A 21,683-nucleotide genomic window follows, 5' to 3' on the forward strand; every position below is an offset into this window, starting at 1 on the left:
TCTACCCAATAAATATAGACAATTAAATTTTTCAATTAAGAATAATTTTAAGTATGGGGGGAAAGATTAAGACTGCTATCCATTTCATGAAAACTCTCTGCTTCCATTCTCAACGCAGTTGCCATAAGCACTACACATTCTTTCTGAGAACATGATGCATTTAAACCTGTAATGAAACACACACCCTTAATCCCATCTTTTGGGAGGCAGAGTGAGGAGGATCACTGTAAGTTCAAGAGCTGCCCGGCCTACATAGCAAGTTCCAAGCCATAGTAAGATCCTGTCTAAAAATCAAGCACGCAAGCAAGTGAGCAAACAAACAGAAAACAGCAATAAATACACATTTTAGAATTTGATTTTTTATTGTTTTATATTTTATTGAAAATAGATGTGTTTTTAATGATATATTCCAATTGCATTTTCCTCTCCTCCCAGATCTTCCTATCTGCTCAGATGCCCAAATCCACATCTTTTCTTGTTCTTTCTCATTAGAGAAGCAGGCATCTAAAAAGAACAAACAATGAGATAAAGTAAAAAACAAACCAGAGAAGGACAAAACAAACAAATGAACAGTAGAAAAAGAGCCAAAGAAAAGCACAAGAAACACACATAGACACAGAGACACACACATTTGCACACACAGAAAATCCCATAAAAAGCACGAAACCAGACAGCATAATATGTAAGCAAAAGACATTTTAGGGGAGAAACAAAAGCCCAGACAAAGAATTATGAAGCAAAAAAAAAAAAAAAACCTCTTCAAAATTTAAGTTCATTTGGTGTTGGCCCGCCCTTAAGTGTGGTTTGTTTACCCAGTGAGACTCCATTGGAGAAAACTACTTTTTCATTTGCAAGCAGTTATCAATTGGAGATAGGTTCTGGATTAGGGATTGGAGCTTCTGTCTACTTTCCCTGCTTATCACTGGTACCCCATCTGGTGCAGACCTATGCAGATACTGTGCATGCTGCCACAGTCTTTATGAGTTCATATGTGGTTTAGTTCTGTTGTGTCTAGAAGGCCCTGTTTCCTTGGTGTCTTCCATCCCCCTGGCTCTTACTATCTTTCTGCATCCTCTTCTACAGAGTTCCCTGAGCCACAAGGGGAGGGATTTGATGGAGACATCCCATTTAGGATTGAGTGTTGTAAGGCCTCTCACTCACTGCACATTGTCCAGTTGTGGGTTTCTGTGTATGTACCCAACTACTTCAGAAGGAAACTTCTCTGAGCAAGACACTGACCTGAGTCTAGCAAAATGTTATTAACAGTCATTTTATTGCTATATTCATCATATTATACCAGTCAATAAAGATCAATAAAGCAAATGACAGCTGTCATTGCTGGTGGGAGTCCAAACTTGTACATCCACTATGGAAATCAGTGTGGTGGTTCATAAGGAAGCTGGGAATCGATCTACCTCAAGATTCGGCTATACTACTCTTGGGCATATACCCAAAAGGAACTTCATCCTACCACAAGGACACATTCTCAACCATGTTCATTGCTGCTCTACTATAGTCATGAGTCAGAAATTGGAAACAGTCTAGATGTCCATCAATGGATGAATGAATAAAGAAAGTGTGGTATATTTACACAATGGGATATTACTTAGTTGTTCAAAAAATGAAGTTATGAAATTGGCAGGAAAATGGAAGAAGCTAGAACAAATCATCCCAAATGAGGTAACCTAGACCCCAAAAGACAAATATGGTATGTCTTAGTCGGTGTTCTATTGCTGTGAAGAAACACCCTGACCACGGCAACTCTTATAAAAGAAAGCATTTAATTGGTGCTTGCTTGCAGTTTCAGAGGTTTAGTCCATTGTCAGCATCTCTCCACAAACTGTCTTAGGCCCTGTCTTAGTTAGGGTTTCTAATGCTGTGATAAAACACCGTGACCAAAAAGCAAGTTGGAGAGGAAAGAGTTTATTAGGCTTATACTTCCATATTGCTGTTCATCATCTTCATTATTGAAGGAAGCCAGAACAGGAACTCAAACAGGGCAGGAACCTGGAAGCAGGAGCTGATGCAGAGGCCGCGGAGGGGTGCTGCTTACTGACTTGTGCCCCATGGCTTGCTCAGCCTGCTTTCTTATAGAACCCAGGACCTGTCCAGGGTTGGCCCCACCCACAATGGGCTGGGCCTTCCCACATTAATCACTAACTAAGAAAATACCTTATAGGCTTGCCTATAGCCTGATCTTATTGAGGCATTTTCTCAAGGGAGGCTTCTTCCTCTCCAGTGACTCTAGCTTGTATCAAGTTGACACAAAACTAGCCAGCACAGGCCTTATAGCTGATGACAACACTTAGATATCCCATTGAATTCAGAGAAGTTGAGCTGGTGCCTGACTAGAGGCTTCGCCACTGGAGACATTAGTTCACAGTCTGAAAGACACTGCATACTGTCATCAACCCAGCAACAAACACTGCGATCTACAGCGGTGACCTATCTGCAAGATTCACTGGTGCAACTGTGTTACAGAAGGTGTGGGAGGAGCCAACCACTATCTGATCGGATTTAAAGCCCACTCCATGAGATGAAGCCCATGCCTGACACTGTGTGAGTGGCCTAGGGGGAAAGGAATACTATTGTTCTCCTAAAGAAATGTAGCAATAAAATGATTCCCAAGGATACTTTTTTTGAGATTGTAACTTAACTACAATGCTTCTCCTTTCCTTCTCCTCTCTCCAAAACTTTCATATACCCCACCCTGCTATCCTTCAAATTCATAGCTTCTTTTTTTCATTAATTGTTATCATATGCATGATATTTTTCTCAAATCCAGAGAGACGTATGCCAACTGTATTTCTATTGGACTAGCTCATTTTAGAGAGAGAGAAATTGGTCTGGGAAGCCTTTGCGGGGTTTCAAAAACAGTTTGCTTTATGCCCTTATAAGAATTATATCAGAAATATTCAACATAACTCTAAGTGCCTAAAAGCACGGGGAATGGATTTAATGGATTTGGATTGCAGGTAAGAGAAGCAACTCCTGATGTTTTCTCTGCTAGTAATTTTGACTTGTGGCCTACAGAAAAGCATTAACTTAAGTGCTAAATGCTGCTCTCAAAATCGTAGGTGTTTTGCTTGACTGTATTTCTTGCTTGTCCTTGCTCACACACAGCAGTTTTCAAAAGGTCTTTTTGCTCATTTGGGTTTTTAAGTTTCATTCTGTTTTTAATGGGCACATAATAATTGTTCATATTTTGAGGGTGTAGCGTGGCATTTCTAAACGTGTATTCAATGTGCAGTGATCAGATTGGGATAATTGGCATGCATTGCCTCAGATATTTAGCATCTGTTTGTTATGAGAACATTTAGGACCTCTTCTTGTTGTTTCGAAGTATACAGTGATGTTATTTACTATAGTCACCCTGCTGTGATATAGAATACTAAAAATTATTCCTCTTATCTAGCAGTAATTTTGTACCTGTCAGCTAATTTTCCCCTATTATATATTGCTTCCCCACACAGCTTTTCAGAGAGCAGAGCTCGGATGAAAATCTGCTATTTTGGATGCCAATCTCATGCTTCTCATGTCACTGGCCTCCAAATTACACCATTTCTCACACCCTATATTTTATTTCTTATTTGTTTATTACCTTTCACTAATCTCACATCAACATGAGCTATGGAATGGAAAGGACTTTGTTTATTTGTGTCATGGTTATGTCCTCAACCAGCAGAGTTCCTGCAGTTTTTAAAACATAATTATAGCATTCCTCCCTTCTCTTTCCTCTATGCAGCCCTTCCCCTGTACCAAGCCCCCCTCCCCCCCCGCTCCCCCCCCCCGCTTTCTCTCAAATCCATAGCCTCTATTTCTTCAACTGTTTTTACATATATGTATACGTTTCTAAAAATGTAAATACAACCTGCTCAGTCCATAGAATGTTGCTTGTATGTATGTTTTTTCAGGGCTGACCATGCAGTATTGGATAATTAATTTAGAGGCTCCTCCCTGGGGAAGACTCTTTCTCCCACTCTCAGCATTCCTTAGCTGCCTGGAGTTCTTTTCCCAGGACTGAGGCCCCTTGAAATGGATACCTTCCATGTTAGCATGTCTATTGGTGTTGCCATTGCTCAGGACTCTCTAAACAGCCACCTGGACCACTGTCAGTGGACCTCCACCTCACAATGCCTGAATACCCTTCAGTCTCCCATGCACCGTTCTTTCTCTGTGTGTGACTGTAGGGGAGGCATACACTGAATATCTTAATGTGCTGATGGGAGTTTAGTTTCAATGAATGGAACCAAACTTACTATTCCTTCCTTCAATTCCTTTCATTGTTAAGGGGTTTGGAAAACTTTTCACAAAATTGCCATTTCTTCATCTTTGAGTACTCAGGTTGTATTCATTATCAGTTGCTTCGTTTTCATGTATTTTTCTCTCCCTCTGTTTTCCATGGGGATGAATATTGAATACAGTAGTTTCCATTGGACTTGAGTCAGAAGAAGCAGTACACTCATTTTACAAATACTGAGTACCTTGCTTGTGCTAGACACTGCTCAAGAGCAACAGAAAACATCACTGAAGAGAACAGATGAAATTCCCACCGTCCTGAAGCTTGCATTCTACTGGCTACTTTAAATACTGAAGAGTTCCTCATGGGAATGTACTTGTCTACTAAATGACAGGTATAATGGTAAACAAAATGAATAAAAATTCTTGCCCTACTATAGCAGCCCTGGGGATCAATTTGAAAACTTTGCCACGGTGGGCCCAAGAACTCCTTGTACTAAAATGTCAGGAATCAAAACCAGTTTTTTTTCCTCAAAAATTACATTTTGTAACTATTTGTTGATATGCAATTCACAACCATACACTTTATAATACACCTCTTTAAAGTGTAACAATCCAAGGTTTTTAATATAGTCGCAAAAACGTGCCACCATAACTACACAATTCATTTTTAACACTTTCGTGACCATAAGGAGACACTCTTGCCATTTACTACCCCTCTCATCCTCCCCTACACACAGAAGCAGCCACTTATCTATTCTATGTCTATTTGAAATATGTATTATGCATATGGATGCTTTGCCTGCATGTATGCCTGGACACCATGTGCATACCTGGTGTCCACAGAAGCCAGAAGAAGGCGTCAGATTCCCTGAGCCTGGAGTTAGAGATGGTTGTGAGCTGCCATATGGGTTCTGGACATTGAACCTGGGTCCTCTTGAAGCGCAGCCAGTGTTCCTAATCACTGAGCCATCTCTCCAGCTCCTGCCCCTATATTCACTGAGGACATTTCATATCAACAGAACCATGCAGTAATAGTTTCAAGATTTCATCATGGTATAGTATACATCAGTAATTTTATAGTGGGATCACATTCTATTGAGTAGCTATATCACGTTTTGTTTGCATATTTATCCACTGCTTGACATTTGGGTGTTTCCACCTGCCGGCTAAAATGATGAATAATGTTGTATAAATATTCATGAACAACCTTTGGCTTAAACAACTGTTTTCAACTCTCTGTATATACCCAGAGGTAGAATTATAGGCCAAATATTTATTTTTTAAAATAAGAGCGTACGTGTGTGAAATTTTAATCAAAGCACAGAAAGACAAATGCCTCATGATCTCACATATCTGAGGAATCTAAAAATGCTCATCTGTAGACATTCAGAGTAGAATCGTGGCAATCAGAGGATTGTGTGCAATGGTGAGGAGAACAATGACCAATGGTTGTAGAATGACACATAGCAGGAATAATTCCGGGCATTCTATAATATAAAAGGACAATTGCAATACTGTAGTTAATAATATCATAGTGTATATTTCACAAGAACTAAAAGAGGGGATTCGAAATGCTCTTGTGACAAGGAAGTAAATGTTTGAGGTGATGGATATGCTAAAATTCACTTTATTCTTAAAATTTATGTTTTAAATATCACACCTTGCCCCAAAATATGCATAATTATTATTATGTATCAGCTAAAAGTGAAGTAGTGTTTCAAAGTAATATACGATAAAATACAAAGCTTCCATTTTAACTTTAAACCTCTCATTCCCTCCCATTCCTCATCTCAAAGGTAAAGCTAATAATCGAAATAACAGCAATAATATCATATCTCAATTTTCATGTAAAGAAATACATAGATTAGTACATGGGAAGCACTGAGAAGCAGTAGGTGGATAAGAATGAAAATGATGTCACTTCAATCATAGAAACCATAAAGCATGGAAGAGGGGCAGGGAGTGCTCAGGAGTTGATCAGGGTGACAATGAGGAAAGACCTATCTCCATACATAGAATATATATTATATGTTAGAGCAGAGGCCAGCACCAGGGAATTGAATGAAAGGCTTGTGACTTGTGGTTGATCTGGGATCTAAACTTCGAGCTTCTATCAAGTAAACACATAATTGACATTTCTTTATCAAACATATGGAAATTGCTTCTTTAATGCTGAAGTGAAGGGTGAAATCAAGTTAATGGTGTGGCTCAGTGAGTAAAGGTGCTTGCAGCCAAGACTGATGACCTCAGTTTGATTCCTAGGAATGGTAAATGGAGAGAACTCTCACCTCCATAGGAACACAGTGGCAAACACATGCTCGAGCGCATGCACGTGTGCAAACACACACACACACACACACACACACACACACACACACACACACACACACACACACTGAAATAAATCAGATAAATAAATAAATATTTGGCCGGGCGGTTGTGGCGCACGCCTTTAATCCCAGCACTCGGGAGGCAGAGGCAGGCGGATCTCTGTGAGTTCGAGGCCAGCCTGGGCTACCAAGTGAGTTCCAGGAAAGGCGCAAAGCTACACAGAGAAACCCTGTCTCGAAAAAACCAAAAATAAATAAATAAATAAATAAATAAATAAATAAATAAATAAATAAATAAATAAATAAATAAATAAATAAATAAATAAATATTTTCAAATGGTGAAATCACAGAGACAGACCAGCATATAGGACAGAAAGTTTCAAAGATGAATTCTCTTTCTTGAAAGATTTTATCATCTCATTCTTATTATACGGTACTCTCTGTGCTAACTTCTTTCTCCTTATCATTCTTAGAAACATCTTTACTTTCCACACTTGATTCTAAAAACCACAATCATACACACTTCCCTGTAATGAGCCTTTCTCTGTCCTGCCTACCAGCTCCCAAATAATGACATGAAGACTTATATTAATTATGAAGGCTCGGTCTACAGCTTAGGCTTGTTCCTAATTAGGTCTTACATCTTAAATTAACCCATACTTTTTAATTTACATTCTACCACATAGCTTTTTATCTTTCTTTCATTCTGTACCTCTGATTTGTTCTGTGCCTCTCTCTCTGCCCAGAAGTCCTGCCTATATCGCCTGCTTAACTCTTGGCCATTCAGCTCTTTGTTAAACCAATCAGAAGGCACCTTGGCAAAGACATATCTTCACAATGTAAACAAATATTACACAAAACTTCCTAGACAAAATCATCCATTCATGAACATTATAGGCAAAGCTATATGTTTTCTTTGTGACAGTGATCATAAAGTTATAAATACACATAATTAGTGACAATATTTATAGTACATGAGATTGTAAATTTAGCTAGAAACATTGATGGAAAGTGAAAAAGAGACTTTATTAAAATCCAGATAATAACTCTAAGGAAATGTGAATTATGTGAAAAATTTCCAGAATATTTTACAGGCAGACAATTTATATACATAATACATAAATAAATCAGAATGTTTCAAAATATATTGAAACTTTACAGTGAAATGATTCCACAATAATCTTGCACTATAATAAAACATAGGAAAAAGAGAAGAAAACTGTAATGTACATAAATTAAAACACATGTTACACACCCATGGTCTCACAAAGAGCTGTGGTTTACTTCACAAAATCAAGGAAACTAAAATTCTAGCAAAAAACAGAGTAGAGAAGGTAGAGAATCTCCAGGTCTCTTACTGATGAGCCACTGGCTGGGGACAAGTACTGGCAAGGGAGAATCATTCTTTAGTGAGGATATGGTCACTGGTAGGTTTCCCATGTTCCACTGAATATTCCCACATCCATTCACATATGGGCAACACTAACTAGACTTAGTGGGCTATCAAAAATAAAAAAGACATAAAATTAGAAGCTGGGCAGAGGCATGTTGAAAAGGAGATGGGAGGAGCTGAACAAAGGAAATGGGGTAGATACGACCATATTTCCACTTTATACATGCATGAAATTCTCAAGAATAAAGAAAAATTTAAAAAGAATATACATGTAAATACATTATCAGATGTAATGATTTAACATTTGAAAAACACTATACAAATTTATGTGATAACTTATATAGCAGGAGACACACCGAAATTTATGAAGAAAATATGAGCTAAATTACCACATATTGACATCTTTCTATATATCAGGATAAAAGACAACACAGAGATTTTCTCTAGTGAGTATTTCTCCATTGCAGTTATTTTTGAAACAAAAAGATTAATTTTGAAATCCAAAGGAAAACCATAAAATTTTACAATATTGTTGTGCATTATTAATTGGATGTGATGATAGAAAAGTTTGGCAAAATGCATTTCTGGACATAAACATGTATATGCTCTCTCTATATGTGTATATGTAGTTGGCATTTTCTTTGGGCCACCAACTAGCTCCCAAATAATGACACGGAGACTTATTATTAATTATGAAAGCTCAGCCTTTAGCTTATGCTTGTCCCATTAGCTCTTATAACTTAACTTAACCTGTTTCTATCCATCTACATTTTGCCTCTGGGCTTTTTACCTTTCTGTCCTACTTTCCTGCTTCCTCCATGTCTGGCTGGCTGGTCCCTGGCATCTCCCTAGCGTCTCCTTTTCTTTCTCCTTTTTCTTTCCTGAGCCTAAATTTCTCTTCCTACTTATTTTCCTTGCCTGGAAGTTCCACCTATATCTCCTCCCTCACCCATTGGCTGTTCAGCTTTTCATTAGACCAATCAGGTGCCTTAGACAGGCGAGGTAAAACAGCAGCACATCTTTACATAATTAAACAAATGCAACACATGTTTACATAGTTAAACAAATATTCCGCAACATAAACAAATGCAACACATCTTTGCATAGTTAAATATTCCACAACTTGTATACACACTTTTGAAGCAACAAGGAAATTTTAGCAGTCTTTATTTAGATTCAGACATTTGTGTTTCACTGATTGGCTTGCTATCTCACACATACTCAAATTAGTCAACACAGAGTCTCCCATTATCATGGAAAACTTCTAGCACACAGTTTAAAATAATTTAATATCTATAGGCTCTGAGTCACTTCATTTACCATAGAAATTTCCAGAAAAATCCTTCTACTGGTGGGAGGACAGTATTTTCCAAGGCTTCCTGCTAAATGATGAACCAGTAGTCATTCCAGATGTGGTCACTAGATGGTACTGATCTCCAACTTCTGCCTTTCTTTAATAAAAGATATTTATGAAAGTGAAAGAAATACCTTATTGAGAGTTGCTTTGCATTACAAGATGTGCAAGAATGTGTAAAACAAAATGGTGACTGATTTTTTTATTTAATGGTTTTCTTCTTTTCTCTAATTCCACAGATGTAAGTCCTGGTGACAAAGGTAACACTCCACTGTGAAGGCTGACTAGAGTAGAGAGGAGAATGAGTTAGGGCATTTGCTGCAATTGTGACGTTTCACAGGACAAGTATAGAAGAAGACATTTTAAACTTGCCCAACTGCAGGGTAGTAGGTTTCCACACAAGAATTCCCCAAGGATGAACCGGGTCATAGAACGTTTCCTGCCTGTTGTATCTGACTAACATCTCTCAATAACTCCTCCTTTCACTCACTCTTCCTTGACTGAATTTCTTAGTCCTCCAGTCTCAGCTGAAACATCACTTCCTGTGGGACATCTTCCCAACACACTCCAATGACCCTAGGAACTTCAAAGCTTGAACACTAACTCCACCAACTTCACCACTTTAAGACAAATAGTTTTGTTTCAAAAGAGTTCAGTGAATGGAAGCTCCTAACTCCTCATGCCTGTGGCCTCACACAATGGAAGATTCTGAAACTTTCAAGTATCTGAAGGTTGGTCCTAGGTTTTGGCTCTTCTACTTTTGAGAGGGACTACTGGGTCACAGATCAAGTAAGCAGTGGACGTCTAGATTTAGTCCATACAAGACAGCTGGGAATGTTTGTGGGGGAAGCTATTGGAAGTGAAGAGGACTATGGGTGGATGCCTTCTCTTCTCTGAAAGATTCTGTGGAAGAGTGAAATGCCAATCTCTTCTTTGCAGCAGAGAGTTTGGCAGAGCAAAGCTCATTGAAATTTTCTAGATAGAACTAAGTTGAGCACGCTAAACACTTTAATTTGTGGCAGCTACTCTTAAAAACATTTCCAAGATATTGAAGTTTTGAAGACAGGAAAAACATTACAAACAAGAAAAGATTTTAAATCCTACATATACTTTCTAATTAACTGCAGGTATAACAAGACACTGAGTTATAGTTGAAATTATGTAACATTGAATTCCTTTCACTCACTGCACTATCAGCATACTGCTTTTCTTTTCACAGAATAGACAGATAAGAGAGAAGATAGACAGACAGACAGACAGACAGACAGACAGACAGACAGACAGACAGACAGATAGATAGATAGATAGATAGATAGATAGATAGATAGATAGATAGATAGAAATAGTTTCACGTGAAAGCATGGCTGATTAAGTCATCTCTGTAATTTCAAAGGCGTTTCATATTTAATCAAAGCCCACCAAAGAATCTGAAAGAAGGAATTTCTTAGATAGAAAAGCATGCTCCCAGTCACTGGCAAAGCCCAAATTTCTGACTCTAAAATCCTAAGTCTTCCCACTGCTTCACTCTGAGTTGCCTTGATTGTGGGGCATACTTTTACAGTCTTTGTTTCATAATTATAATAGACATTGATTTTCAGTTTAAACAATAGTGAAAAGGCCTTCACAGATGGAGTAGTAAATGCAACTAACTAGCAACCCCACAACCCAGTGACAAGCACAGTTAATTTTTAAGTCTCCTTTCTGACGCTTGGAAACTCTTCACTACTTTCAATATATTGTGATGATTTGGGGTAACTCTGTCTTTATTTGCACCATTGTAAATCATATTACATTACCTTCTACACTTCATTGGGAGCATGCTTTTCCTTGTAAGGAATTCCTTCTCTGAGAGGACTGGTAATCACTCCATCGAGGATGGAGAGTGGCTCATGAGGCAGTAAATGGTTGCTAGAGGAAGAGCTGTCATTTTCTTCAGTGGTGTGGCCATTACTAAATTGCCCAGGCTCTTGTAAATAATGTCCCACTCATCCTTGTGTAAGCAAAGTGAAGCAAACTCAGTAGGTCACAAAAATAAAACGTAAAGATAGGAAACTCTATTGCTTTCTTCTCCTGTTGCTGTGATAAAGTATTCTGGCAAAAACAAGGGTTTATTTGGCTCACAATTCCAGATTCTATTCCATTATGACAGGAAAGTCAAGGCAACAGGACCTGAATCAGCTAGTCACATTACAAGTACAGTTCACATCAGAGAGCAATGGATTAATTCATGCATGCCAATACTCAGCTCACTTTCTCTACTCTTATATAGGTAATGATCCCCCACCTAGGGAATGGTGCCACCCACAATAAACAGTTCTTTCTACTTTAATTAATGTAATAAAGTCACCTCTTCACAGACACACCCACAGGCAACCTAAACTAGACAATTTCTCATTGAGACTCACATTCCAGGCAGTTCTTGACTGTATCAAATTGACAACTAAAACCATCACAGAGGGAAGAAAAAAACATTTCAGCAGAAGAGAGAGGTGTATGAGACAGGGAGAAAAATGTCAAAAATTCAATATATTTATGTGTGTGAAATTGTCAAATAAAATAAATAAATAAGAGAAATTTCAAACTATAGAGGCAAAAGCAAGATGAGACTGGGGGTGTTGGTAACTGACAATAGGAGAACACAACAGAACTTGACTTGTGACAGATGTTTATGGTTTGCCAGCTGTACTCATGTCTCAAACTTATATATCCCCAAAGCCTGAATTTAGAAAAATGCAGCACAGTTAAGACCAATTCAGAGTTGAAGAATCTGGTACAACACACAGGAGAACACTTATCAGAAGCCACAGGAAACATTTAAAAATAGCTAAGACCAAAAGTGTTCACATTTGATCATTTCCATTAACTCTTGTGCAAGCTCTCTCTGTGTGCAAAACCAACATTAAAAAATCAGTACCTTGCATATATTCCAATAATAAACATGCTGTGAAAGAAAATAAGGAAATGATGCCGTTCACAACAGCCTCAAAACAAAGAAAATACCTAGGAATAGACTTAGCCATGTGGTGATATTTTGTTTGTGCTTTAACAAATAAAGCTTACCCGAAGATCAGAGGGTGGAGTTAGCCACTAGTTAGCCATAGAAGCCAGGCAGTGGTGGTACACACCTTTAATCCCAGCCCTTGAGATCTCATGCCTTTAATCTCAGCACTAGGGAAGTTGAGACAGGAAGTGATATGGCTGGGTGAAGAAAGGAATATAAGGCAGGAGAAGACAGGAGTTCGACCATTTTGGCTGAGGATTTTGTAGTGGTAAGTGCTAGTGGCTGGCTGCTCTGCTTCTCTGATCTTTCAGCTTTCACACTGATATCTGACTCTGGGTTTTTATTATTAACACCAATTAGGATTCATACTACATAACCAGGCTGATGAAAGACCTCTACAATAAAAACTCTAAAACACTCAAGAGAAAAATTGAAGAATACATTAAAATATGAAGAGACCTCCCATGCTCAAGAACTGGCAAAATTAATATTTTGAAAATGGCTGTTATATTGAAAATGATGTACACGTTCATAACAATACCAAACAAAATTTCTGTGGCATGGCTCATAGAACTGGAGAAAACAATCCTAAAAATTATTTTGACAAACAGAAGGCTCCAAACAGTCAAAGGAATCCTTCCCAGAGAGACCACTGCTGGAGGTATCCCAGTGCCTGACCTCAAACTGTACTAAAGAGCCATAGTGACAAGAACAGCAGGTGGTGACACAACAAAGGACACTTAGACCAGTAGGATAGACCGAGGACTAAAAAGCAAACCTGCCTAGCTACAGCAACCTCACCTCATTTTTTTTTACAAAGTTATAAAAAATATACATAGGGGAAAAATACCTTCCATCTCTCACTTTATACAAAAACTACTTAAAATGAGTCAAAGCCTGTAATGTAAGATTTTAAACCTTAAAAGTTTTAAGAGGAAAACATACAGAAAACAATTCAAGATATAGGTGTAAACAAGGGCTTTCTGAAATATTCCAATAATTGGGGAAATAATAACAAGGATTGGCAGATGGGATTGCATCCAGTTGAAAAACATCTGCAAAGAAATCAGAACAATTAACAGAGCCAAGGCCAACCTACAGAATAGGATGAATTCTTTGCTACCTACACATCTGACAGAATAAATGAATATTTACAGTGTCTACAGAGCTATAAAAATCAATAAGTAGACTAATTAGATGAACAAATAATTATCAATGAAGAAGTGTTGAACACACTTATAACTATCCATAAAATTCAAACTGAAGCTACATAAAGATTCCAACTCATCCTAGTCAGAATATCTATCACTAAGAAAACAAATAAGAGAGAATCCTTGTGTGTGGGTGGGGGGGAGGGGGACCACACACAGCTGTTAGGAATGTAAATTAATCGACCCACTAGGGAAACCAGTATAGAAGCTCCTGTAAACACTGAAGTTAGAACTGCTATATGATTCAGCAATATCATTCCTGGGAGTATATGTCCAAAGAAAATATGTGAGCATACAACAAAATGTCTGCACATTCATGTTTATTATAGCAGCATCTGTAGTAGTCAAGTTATGGAATCATTGACCTAAGTGTCTGTCAATAGAGGAATGGACAAAGAAAATGTGGTAAATATACACAATGGAGTTCTGTTTAGCCATGAAGAATGGCATTATGACATTTGCAGTAAAACTGATGCAACTGGAAATGACATTAAGTGAAATACACCAAGCTGAAAAATGCAAATATTGCTTGCTCCCTGTCATATGTAGTTCCTAGATCTTATTTAAGTGTGTACAAAATAAATTTTATACATAGTGCAAAAACAGAACTTATTAGTTCTATTTGAGAAAAGGAAGGAAAATCACAGGAGGGGAAGGAAGAGAGACTAGAAGAGTATGGTGGGCTATGGTCAAAGTACATGATGTACTTGAATGAAAATATCGTTATGAAACCCACCACTATGTATGATGAATAGGCTCCAATAAAAATAATAAATGAAGCCGGATGGTGGTGGTGCATGCCTTTAATCCCAGCACTCGGGAGGCAGAGGCAGGCGGATCTCTGTGAGTTCAAGGCCAGCCTGGTCTACCAAGTGAGCTCCAGGAAAGGCACAAAGCTACAAAGAGAAACCCTGTCTCAAATAAATAAATAAATAAATAAATAAATAAATAAATAAATGAAATTACTTTTCATGACATTTAATATAAATAAAGCATGTGGTAAAGCAAATTCTTAATAATGATTAAAATATTAGTGAATTAATGTATTAGAGGAATAGAAGTTATATAAAGAATTCAAGAGGTAAAGAAAATTTACAAAAATGCCAGAAAGGTAAAATTCAGAAGATTCACCAAAAAAGCAGGAAAATAAAAGTACAAGATGGCAAAAAGAATGCAAATACATAAGAAATCATACTATTTATAAACTAATTTATCTACGTTTTTTTTTTTTTTTTTTTTTTTTTTTTTGGTTTTTCGAGACAGGGTTTCTCTGTGTAGCTTTGCGCCTTTCCTGGAGCTCACTTGGTAGCCCAGGCTGGCCTCGAACTCACAGAGATCCGCCTGGCTCTGCCTCCCGAGTGCTGGGATTAAAGGCGTGCGCCACCAACGCCCGGCTTTATCTACGTTTTTTTAAAGCAGTGCATAATTGACTTTTTAAGTCCAGTTACATGCAATTTACAAGAGTCTCAACTAAAATTCAGTAACACACAGAGAAAAAAACCATATATACGTAGTAAGCAAGATTTACAACTGAAATATAACAACATGGAAATGTTTAAAGTAAAGAGACAGAAAAAGACATGCTGGGAAAATTTGTGGAAATCTACTGTAGCTATATATTTTCATCAGAAAAAAATGGCCTTTAAGGCAAAAGACATTATTAAGGATAATGTGGCTCAGAACAGAATGCTGAAAGGTAGAATTCTCTAGAAAAGTATCTCAGTTTTATGCTTTTATGCCTCCTAAAAACACAGCTTCAAAATCTACAGCAAAGAATCAACAAATTACAAAAAGAAATTGGCAAATGTACCATTACAGTAAGAGTTCTTAACATTCCTCTCTCAGTAATTGATAGATCAAGTAGGCAAGAAAAAGCAGTAAAGATACAGAAGGTTTGAAAAACAAAACTAACAAGCTTGATTTAATGGATTGGATTCTACAATGAAAATTGGAGAAATAAAATGCTCCTCAAGTACCTTGCAAATGAAGTGGTTATAAAAATTGGCATTGCAGTAGTCCCTAAGACAAGAGTTAAAATATTCACCAGCTAATTCTAAAGTATGCAGTCAGCCTTCTGTCCACAGATTCCAGAAACCCAATCACCACAGATCAAAATATTCAAAATAAAGTTGCATCTATATTGAGCACTTACAGAATACTTGTTGTTATTCCCTTAACCATGCAGTATATCAACAATTTACATCGTGTTTATATTATACCAAGTATTGTAAATAACCTAAAGATGATTTAAAGTAAACAAGGACAAATTCCCTGTAGATACCAAGAGGCAAAACACACCTATAAAATTAATTCTCTTAGAATTAAATTCTAAGAGAGAGCCTAAAAACAGTACCTCAACAGAAGTAATAGATCCCATAGGTGAGAAAACGCGAGTTATTTGATATGTGACATTGAAACAAAGCTTTCCCATTTCTCTTTCCCATCTAGCATTTTGCTCCATAGCCCTTTCTGGAGGTGTGTAGTGTGAACCATCTCACTTTAGCCCCTTTAACCATATAAGCAGAAGACAAACACAGTGCTCCATGTCTGTGCATCAGGACATATGATCAGCGATTGTGTCAGGCAGTATGTACCAGTCCGTCATGACTAAGAACACAACACAGAGTCTTTTTTACATATTACTTCACTCATGGCTTGTTACCTTGTAACAGGATAAGTAGTATTTTATCATTAGAATAAAGGTACAAAAGAAAACGAAGGGGCAAAGTCTAAACTTTCAGCCTTTTGAATTTTACCTTTCTTGTGTCCTCCCACAGCCTTTCTTTCAGCTATAATTTTAAAAGCCAACCAAACCATTTATTTTCTACTTTTTGATGAAAAAAAAATGTCCACGTAATTGATAGGCTTACCCTTTACAAGGTCTTGCTTGAGTTATTTCTAACAGCCCAACACTTTCCATTTCTGCGTGTATGTGTTCTACATTAAAAGTAATCCACATATGGCAATATGGATTTTATTAAGTAGATGAGTGGAGGGGTAAATCCTGTTACTTAGCAGTCATACTTCAGGCATCTTCCAAATAGAGCAACTTCTACCACCCCATCTAACCACAATGGCTTCTTGCCCAGACCAAAACATAAGAAGAGACTTTTTCATTGTTCTGTAGAGAATACATACGACAGATTCAGAGTAACATGAGACTGTGTCAAACAGGGAGTAATTTTAGATGAAAAGGATCTTTGTATGGCTCCAAGTGATGCTGACAGTAGATTTCATTTGTTCATACTTAGGGAAATGTGTCAGATAGATATGCAGTCACTGTCCCAAAGTCACACACATACTATACAGAAGCAAAAAACAACTTCTAGTTTTCAGAAAAGAGTATTATTCTACTCTACCACACCATAGGACAAGAGGGACTTAATATTGAGGTTTTCGTCTTTGGGTAAGGACATAGAGCTTTGTATACTAAAGAAATAGATCCTAATCTCATTTTTCATGTTACGAACAGGCTATTATTAACCACTGTACGTAGAATAGTTCATGGATTCTAAGATGTGATTTCAAAAAAGTATAATAACTCAGTCATAGGTATCTTACCACTACAGTAGCAAAAATTTTGTCTTTGTTAGTAACGCCTAAAATAACATATTTCTTGAGTGATGGCATATGAATTTCAATGAAGCAAGGTTCTCCACCTTTCAGAGCCTCACTTTCCTCATCTGTAGAATAGAACTTTTGTGAAGTTAAAGGGAGATAAGACTACTACTATTGCAGTAATCCCAGTGCCTGACACATAAAGAACAGTACCCAGAGTTGGGGGAGTGTGGTAGCTGTGCACCGAGCCTTGGCATTCCTCACAGTGCATTTGGCCCCTTAAGTCTTTCCCTCTTCTTTCCCAAACAGACTAGAGAACGTGACTGCAAACTGGTACTGAATGTTTTCCATCTGTATTTGGCAACGTGATATGCCTTTGCTCGGGGGTGGGGGGTGGGAGGTGTCTTTTCTTTCTTTTCTTTTCAGCATTTGTCCTGTGGAAAAATCACATAAAATTTTCAAAACTACATACATAATCACAGTGATTATACAAAATTCTTAAAACCTGCTGTGTTGCAAGGGAAACTTCCTCAGGACAGAATGGCTACATCAAAGATTCACAGGCTCAAAAAAAAAAAAAAAAACCAACATTTTTCTATTGAACAAAGTCTTGGCAATTTCTCACGGAATGAAATGTTACTCAGTTACAAATAAGAACACAAGATCCATATGTGTTATTTCTCAATAAAATAAATTTTAATAAATTCTATGCTACTGCTAAACATATGAAAGAGAACATTTAAGCTGCAACTCTTATACATTGAAATTTATAATTATTCATATTGTGAGACTAAAAAAAGATTTTTAAAAATTTTCAGAGGTAGCAGGTATGGTGGTGCATGTCCTTAATCCCTCCCAGAATGTGAAAGACACAGGCAAAAAGGATCTCTGTGAGTTCAAGTCCAATCTAGTCTGAACAGTTTGTTCCAAGTTAGCCAGCACTATGTAGTGACACCCTGTCTCAAAAAAAGAGTTTTCTCTTTTTAAAGTAATCTCATTCATGTGGGATATTAAAGTACAGACCGAGGGTCTGGAGAGACTGCTTGGTGCTTAAGGGCACTTGTTCCTTTTGCAGAAGACCTGAATTCTGTTCTCAGCACCTAACAGGCATCTGTAATTCTAATTCAGGGGCTCAGCCACCGTCTTCTGGACTCTAAAGGTACTGCATGCATGCAATGCATGCACATCCATGCAGACACACTATTCCTACATGTAAAATAAAAAGAAACAAATGTACAGGCCTGTATTTAAAAAAACCATAAGTAATCCCCAATCATATTCATTGATAAGCAGTTTTCATACTTTGTTGCATCCTAACACAAACAGAAGCAATCACACATATGCACATATATGTATAGTTGCATATGCATTTTATGTAACTAGAACAATACTGGATGCTTATCTGGTATTATGTATTGATACTTGACCTTTATATTATAACATATAGAATGAGGCTAATAGCTCTCATTCTTTTGTTAGTAAACAATTTATATGTGACCCTAAATCAATTGCTATTCTATATGAATCTTCAAATAATAAGTGCTGTATTTATTTATGAAATACACAAAAATTTTATGCACTTGGTTCTGTTACTTTTTTCAGTTACATCCTGTCAATGTATATGTCAATCCTTTTTACTTATTTTAGCATGAAAAATATCAGACTCTCTTATGGGTTTTACATACATGCTTAGTTTGGGTTGATTGTCCTCTTACCCTGGCTTCTCCATCACTTCCCTGATTTAATCTGTGCTTGAACTCTTCCACTCAAGATATTTCCCCTTCCCCTTTCCTATCAAATGTGCTCCATAACCCTTCTCACCTGTCTCCCTTAATGCCTCTTTTTTTCCCTCATTGGGTCCCATTTCTCACTTCAGGGCATCTCCATGTACTCACTCCCAAATAAATATTCATACACAAAAATTAAAAGCAACCAATTGAATACTGCATCTTCACAGAACCTTGTTATCTAAGGTCAGGCATTACGTCCCTTCCAGCCTGAGGCCATTTGTTCTTTTTTGCTTGAAAGGATTAATATTAAAGAATAATATTTATTGAGCACTTAGAGCCAGATATTTTACTATATCCCTTAAATGGATTTTCTCATTTAATTTTGAAGTATAATTTAATCAGAATTTTTGCTATTATAGCAGCTATTTAAAAGATTATTAATGGATATAAAGGAAGTTAAGAAATTTGCCAAAGAGTATGTGCTGTGGATATCACTCTGTATAAATAAAATGCTATTTGGCCAGTAGCCAGGCAGGAAGTATAGGTGGGACAAGCAGAGAAGAGAATTCTGGGAACAGGAAGGCAGAGAGTCAGGAGATGCTGCCAGCCACCTCCATGAGAAGATGTTAAGATACTGGTAAGCCATGAGCCATGTGGCAACTTTTAGATGAATAGAAATGGGTTAATTTAATATGTAAGAACTAGATAGCTAGAAGCCTGATCCATTGGGCCAAACAGTTTAAATAATATAAGTGTCTGTATGTTTATTTTATAAGTGGGCTGTCAGACTGCCGGGGCTTGGTGGGACCCAGAGACAAAATCCAGCTACAATTATGCAACTCGAAAATAGTAGCATCCAAGGCCAAACTCCCCTAACCAGTTATATTGCATGTGGCTTAGTCTAAGAGGTGAGGCCAGTGTACAGGCAGTGACTCATCCAGTATCCTATGCTCTATTGTGGTTTGTTTCTCTGTTCTATTTCTTCTTTCTTGAGCTTATTAAAAATGGTTTTCGAAAGTTCTTGTATTAGAAAGTAGAGTGACAGGCCAGAGACAGCTCACTGATCTTCCAGAGGACCCGAGTTTGATTCTGAGCACCCATATCAAGCAAGTGACACTTGTGTTAACTATCTTTAGGGGATCTGACACTCTCTTCTGGCTTCCAAGGGCACTACATTTATAAAGCATATACCCACTTACAGCCATACACAAATACACACAACTTTAAAATTATAATTTGATACTTTTTTAAAAGAAGAAAGCAGAATGATCCAGGAAGAAAGTCATATAGAACAGATAGTGTTTTTTTTTTTCAATTTTTCCCAAATTTCTCAGACAACTTATTCCACAACTTGAAGATGGCAACTAAACTAATACATTGTATAGATTTGTGTTTCATTTCTTGTTACTTTTCCATTCCACTGCTAACAGTTTGGCTCTTTGTTTTATGTCAAAATCTTTTCTATAATGGGATGTAGTCATGGTTAGGAGAGCAAAAATTTGTTAAAGGTATACTACATGCTAATTTTCTTATTTCCTTCACACAGCTCTGTGGCAATGGAATCAATTTTCCTCATTTTACAGTGGTCAAATTCAGGCTCACAGACAGTGAGTTAGTTTTCCAAAGTCATACACAGGTAGAAAGAAGGACGGGTTAGCAAAATGCCTCAGCAGGTAAAGGCACCTGCTGCCAAGTCTGACAACCTGAGTTCGATCCCCAAGACACATATGGAGGAAGGAGAGGACAGACTCCTGCAAGTTTTTCCCTGACCTCCAGTTTCATGCAGGAAGGAGAAGAAATCAATACGTGTAATAGTAGAAGTAGTAATAATAATAATAACAACAATGAGGAGGAGGAGGAGGAAGAAGAGAATCTGAAGAAGTCATTTCTTCAGTCTCTCACTTTCCCCGGAGGATACTGAGCACCCCCCCCACACACACACTCACACACACATCTTTTAGAAGATTACTTTCTAGTGCTTGAGTTAGGATTACTTTAGCTCACTTACTATTTGTAGGCCCATGGATCCCCTCATTGATAGCTCTTTCAGGTGATGCGGAAGATAAAAGAGAGGAAATATCACTTTTTGTGCCAGGAGACCTGTGTGTAGGGCCATATGAAGAGATCCTGAAGTGGTGAGTAAGGTCGGGTGACAGCTTAGTATTTGAAAATCTGGGAAGGTCATCTTGAAAGTAGAAATGAATATCAAAGTCACTCAATATCATAGGAATTTTGTCCCACCCCCTTTAACCATGAAAACAAATATTCAAGGAAGTGAATAATAGCTTCTTCCTGACGTACAATTTAATCTACTAGAACCAGATCACCAACATTGTAAATTACAGATCAGGGACACTAAGCATGGACTTGTTCTAAAAGAAAGTCCCACTGTGTCTTATGGCCTCATGAGCTTTGAATGTACTTTGTCTAATCTCCCAATAGATTGGCAATTACTCCACCCTAGTGTATTCTTCAAACATTTAGAATTAATAACCGCAGACATTTCTCTTAATAATAAAAACCAACTTTCTATTAAAACACTCGCATAGGATTTTTTGTTTATGGTATCTTAGCTTAAATTAGGTAGTTGTTAATAATTATTTAGGGTTGTAATTTCAATAACTGTATCAGTTATACAGGCAGAAAAACGATCAAGAATTCTCAAAAAAATAGGTATTTTTGTCAAGATTTAGCATCATGGTCAAAATTAGTGTAATAACCATAACATATAAAGTCAAGGTAAAAATCTCATTCATTCTGTAGTTGGTAGATCATATCATAGAATAAAACTATGGGAAAAAACTAAAGAAAAGTGGAATTATTTGCATGTATTGCAGACATGAAGGTGAACATATAGCTTGAT

General features: G+C 37.3%; 1 long non-coding RNA gene across 1 annotated transcript; it reads right to left on the reverse strand.

The window, feature by feature from the left end:
• Positions 1-343: 343 nt before the first annotated feature.
• Positions 344-11,400, reverse strand: LOC143271033 (uncharacterized). The gene is made up of 2 exons (XR_013048297.1): positions 11,117-11,400; positions 344-504 (listed from the first exon to the last, which is right to left on the reverse strand). It is a non-coding gene; the product is annotated as an uncharacterized LOC143271033 (long non-coding RNA).
• Positions 11,401-21,683: the final 10,283 nt, after the last annotated feature.

The sequence above is a fragment of the Peromyscus maniculatus genome, chromosome X (assembly GCF_049852395.1).
Source record: "Peromyscus maniculatus bairdii isolate BWxNUB_F1_BW_parent chromosome X, HU_Pman_BW_mat_3.1, whole genome shotgun sequence".
NCBI classification, from domain to species: Eukaryota; Metazoa; Chordata; class Mammalia; order Rodentia; family Cricetidae; genus Peromyscus; species Peromyscus maniculatus.